Source organism: Mytilus trossulus, chromosome 11, assembly GCF_036588685.1.
Source record: "Mytilus trossulus isolate FHL-02 chromosome 11, PNRI_Mtr1.1.1.hap1, whole genome shotgun sequence".
In the NCBI taxonomy this organism is placed as follows: Eukaryota; Metazoa; Mollusca; class Bivalvia; order Mytilida; family Mytilidae; genus Mytilus; species Mytilus trossulus.
Genome location: NC_086383.1, coordinates 21048383 through 21054033, shown reverse-complemented (window position 1 = coordinate 21054033; position 5651 = coordinate 21048383).

Here is a 5651-nt window from a genome sequence, read left to right as displayed (position 1 = left end):
TTTGTTTACAGCTAATTTCCTAATGCATGTATGGCAAAACTTTGGTTGGCTTGCTTGCTTTGTTTGTATAATTGTTTATACAAGCTTTTTAAATAAGATTGACATATTTAAACAATATATATAGGCATAGTTTAACCTGTATATATAATATTTAAATTTAATTGGGTGTTATCCTAATGATTGTACAATATAAAAACAAAGCAAGCAAGCTAACTAAAGTCGTGCTCTACATGCTTTAGAGAATTAGCTGTAACAAATAAATATTCATTGATCATGTTGATATGAATTTACGGTATTTTGCAACTTTTACTCTGTTTCAGCTATTATTTATTGTATTGCAACATTGTTTGTTTCGTTTAGTTTGATTGGATAATGACTCCAATTCTCATGGCAAGCACAGACAACCCATGACAGATTTTAAATATATGATGTGACATTTTCTGTTAGTTTCATTAGAATAAAGATACATTGTAACAATATTGTTTTTTAAGCCCTGACGACATCAGTTGGTGATTTTATGGTCGGAAATACAATTTTACTGGCTCTGCTAACGTGTCACCAGTAAACTTAATTTGCGACCATCAAATAACAGATTGATGACGTCAGAGCTTCAAATTCAATACAGCTATCTCCTTATTTGAGCTAATATATATCTGTGATGTTGTACCTATTGATTCTTAATTTAATAGAAGTTCTAGTTTTGGTCAGTGTGACGTAAATTCAATGTACAAGGTGCTCTTCACAATTTCAATGCTTGCAGGTCTTAGGCTTTCAGATTATAAATGAGGGTCATTGAAAACAAATAAATTTGCTTCTTCTTGATTCTAACATCAGTGTTTTGAAATGATATGGTACTCAGCAATTTTTTTTTACTTGAAGGAAATTAATTATTAACGGTTTTGTTTATAATAAATTAATTATTTTGACATAAGTTGTTATATATCTTACAATATTTTAGGTCAGTTTTCAGTTGAAACTGGGGCCTGGATGGCCAAGTCTTCTACTTTGATCACTAGCCAGTCAACACTGAGGTTGTGAGTTTTAACAGTGGACATGTGGTGCACTCAACTTCAATCTTAATTGACTAGTTTTGTCAGTTTCCAATGAGGGGTATAGGACCTTTATCGGGACTCCGGGATCAGGTGTTTTTAAGCTCGGGATTTTGGGATTGACCCTTTCTGGATCCTGGGATTTTGGGATTTCAGGGTTTTAAGTCCGGGAATTAGGGATCCTACCTTCCCTCTCCAATTGACAGTCAATGGTTTTTTGGCACTCTGGTTTCATAAATTTCCTGTTAACAAAAGTTTAAATTTTTCAAAAAACTAAGGATTTTCTTATTCCAGGCATAGATTTCCTTAGCCGTATTTGGCACAACTTTTTGGAATTTTGGATCTTCAATGCTCTTCAACTTTGTAATTGTTTGGCTTTATAAATATTTTGATATGAGCGTCACTGGTGAGTCTTATGAAGACGAAAAGCGCGTCTGGCGTACTAAATTATAATCCTGGTACCTTTGATAACTAATTCTACCACCCATAAAAACTAGCCCAAAAGTGACTTTAAAACACCAATGATCAATCAATCAGTTGGACCACTGTAAGTCAATGATATTTGTTATGTAATTGTTTTATTTTTGGTTCTCCATTGAAATTAATGGGTACCAACTTCACAGTCCTAGTCTGTTTTAAGATTGAAACATTATTAATTTACAAAGGTGAAACATATCTCTACATAAACAGTTATTTTGATTCTTAAATGACATGAAAAGCTTTTCAATTCATTAGTTTCAATTTATATTTTATGATAAAATTGAGAATGGAACTGAGGGATTGTGTCAAATAAACTCATCATAGATACCAGGACTAAATTTTGTACATACGCCAGACGCGCGTTTCGTCTGCTAAAGACTCATCAGTGACACTTGAATCCCAAATAATGATGACTACTGGGCTAAGAGACAACAAGTCCACCAAAAATTCAGAAAACAGCGAAAAGTCATCAATGGGTCTTCAACACGGATAGAAAATCCTGCACCCAAAGGCTGGCTTCAGCTGGCACCTCGACAAAAAAATGTACTAAATCAGTAATAACGGATGTCTTCCTACTGTGGATTCATTTATATTCGTTGGATACCATTTTTCGTGGATTTCGTGGGTACAGGGGAACCACGAATTTAAATATTCAAGGAATTGCAAATTTTCCTGTTAAAATAATTTTCTAAAGGATTGTATGCAGACTTACCAAAACCACGAAATCAAATATCCACGAATATGCAAGTTTTCCTCAAACCACGAAAATTACACTACCATCAAAGGCCAGAAGGTCCTGACTTGGGACAGATGCAATAATGCGTCTAGGTGAAACATGTTTAGTGATATCAATCCTCACATTATACCTCTAGCCAATGAAGAAAAAATAAATACACAGCAATATGCACAGTAAAACTCCCTTTAAAAGGAGAGTAAACTTACATGTCAGGTCAACTGCAAGAAATGCACCTAATTGTAACTAACATTATCCTAATGACGCCTATCTATATATGCGAAACATATCAAAATCTGCTGCAATGCGGTAAAAACATTTGAGTGTTGTCTTTTGTGGTAACATATTACTCAAGTAAATGATCAATAATAAATAATGATACTGAAGTTACATATGCTGAAATATTGGATTATTTCAAGGGCACCTCCTTTTTTTTTGTAATTCATATGCATACATCTCACTGTCAAATAAACCTACCATGGCTCTTGCAGATGTAAAAAAAATCAGACATACAATTTTTAAATCTGGTCAAGGTCACTTCACATGTACCACATTGATACCAGGATTATTAAACTTGACCAAGGTCACTTAACATGTACCACATTGATACCAGGGTAAATGAACTTGGTCAAGGTCACTTCACATGTACCACATTGATACCATGATTATTGAACTTGGCCAAGGTCACTTCACATGTACCACATTGATACCAGGGTTGTTGGAACTTTGTAAGGTCATTTCAAATGTACCACAAAAGTGACATTGATACCAGGGTTATTGAACTTGGCCAAGGTCACTTCACATGTACCACATTGATAACAGGGTTGTTGGAACTTTGTAAGGTCATTTCACATGTACCACATTGATACCAGGGTTAATGAACTTGGCCAAGTTTACTTCACATGTACCACACTGATACAAGAGTTATTGAACTTTGCCGAGGTCACTTCACATGTACCACATTGATACCACGGATGTTGACCTTGGCCAAGGTCATTGCACATGTACCACATTGATACAAGGGTTATAGAACTTTGCCAAGTCACTTCACATGTACCACATTGCTACTTGAGATGTTGAAATAAGTCAAGGTCATGTTACATGTATCACATTGCAACCATGATTATTGAAATTGACCAAGGTCACTTCACTTGTACCACATTGATACAAGGGTCATTGAACTTTGCCAAGTCACTTCACATGTACCACATTGCTACTTGAGATGTTGAAATAAGTCAAGGTCATGTTACATGTATCACATTGATACCAGGATTATTGAACTTGGCCAAGGTCACTTCACATGTACCACATTGATACCAGTATTATTGAACATGGCCAAGGTCACTTCACATGTACCACATTGATACCAGTGTTATTGATCTTGGCCAAGTTTACTTCACATCTACCACACTGATACCAGGGTTATTGAACTTTGCCAAGGTCACTTCACATGTACCACATTGATACCGGGGTTATTGAACTTGATCAAGGTCACTGCACATGTACCACATTGATATCAGGGTTATTAAACTTTGCCAAGGTCACTTCACATGTACCACATTGATACCGGGGTTATTGAACTTGATCAAGGTCACTGCACATGTACCACATTGATATCAGGGTTATTAAACTTTGCCAAGGTCACTTCACATGTACCACATTGATACCAGGGTTATTGAACTTGTTCAATGTCACTTCACATGTACCACATTGATACCAGGGTTATTGAACTTGTTCAAGGTCACTTCACATGTACCACATTGATACCAGAGTTATTGAACTTGTTCAATGTCACTTCACATGTACCACATTGAAACAACGGTTATGAACTTGATCAATGTCACTTCACATGAACCACAATAATACCAGGGTTGTTGAACTTTGTTAGGTCATTTCACTTGTACCTTATTGATACCAGGATTATTGAACTTGGCCGAGGTCTATGGGGCTTTATTCATAAAAAAAAGGGTGATTTTTAACACTTCGGACAATAACTCAAAAAGGCTTTCACCAATGTCCATGAAACTTTGGTGAATTGTTTATATCTATTGATGTAAGCTCCCTTTCAATTTTTTATTAATTTCAGATTGTACATTTCGGTGTTATGAATTTTTATGCTTAAAAAAGGGGTATTTTTTCCAATTTTGGGACAATAACTAACACTTTCACAAAGTTTTATGTATGGATAAAAAATTAAAGACAACAAACTTAAGTTAAATTTGAGGTAGCCTTAATAGTGCCAATTTTTTTGTGCATTTTTATTTATTATTTGGGGGGGGGGGGGGTATTTGACAGGGCTCACACTATTTCTAGTTGATCATAAAAATTCATTTAAAGCATAAAAGACAAGTTAAACGAACAACGGGCGTATCATGCTCTAAAGCGCAGCCCTTTATTTGAACTTTGCAAGGTAATTTCACATGTACCACATCGATACCAGTATTATTGAACATGGCCAAGGTCACTTCACATGTACCACATTGATACCAGTGTTATTGATCTTGGCCAAGTTTACTTCACATCTACCACACTGATACCAGGGTTATTGAACTTTGCCAAGGTCACTTCACATGTACCACATTGATACCGGGGTTATTGAACTTGATCAAGGTCACTGCACATGTACCACATTGATATCAGGGTTATTAAACTTTGCCAAGGTCACTTCACATGTACCACATTGATACCGGGGTTATTGAACTTGATCAAGGTCACTGCACATGTACCACATTGATACCAGGGTTATTGAACTTGTTCAATGTCACTTCACATGTACCACATTGACACCAGGGATGTTGACCTTGATCAAGGACACTGCACATGTACCACATTGATATAAGGGTTATTGAACTTTGCCAAGGTCACTTCACATGTACCACATTGATACCAGGGTTATTGAACTTTTCAATGTCACTTCACATGTACCACATTGAAACAACGGTTATGAACTTAATCAATGTCACTGCACATGAACCACAATAATACCAGGGTTGTTGAACTTTGTTATGACATTTCACATGTACTACATTGATACCAGGATTATTGAACTTTGCCAATGTCACTTCACATGAACCACAATAATACCAGGGTTGTTGAACTTTGTTAGGTCATTTCACATGTACCACATTGATACCAGGATTATTGAACTTGGCCAAGGTCATTTCACATGTACAACTTAAATACCAGGGTTATAGAACTTTGCCAAGTTTACTTCACATGTACCACACTGATGCCAGGGTTATTGACCTTTCCTAAGGTCATTTCACATGTATCACATTCATACCAGGATTATTGAACTTGGCCAAGTTGACTTCACATGTACCACATTGATACCAGGGTAATTGAACTTGATCAAGGTCACTTCACATGTACCACATTGATACCAGGGT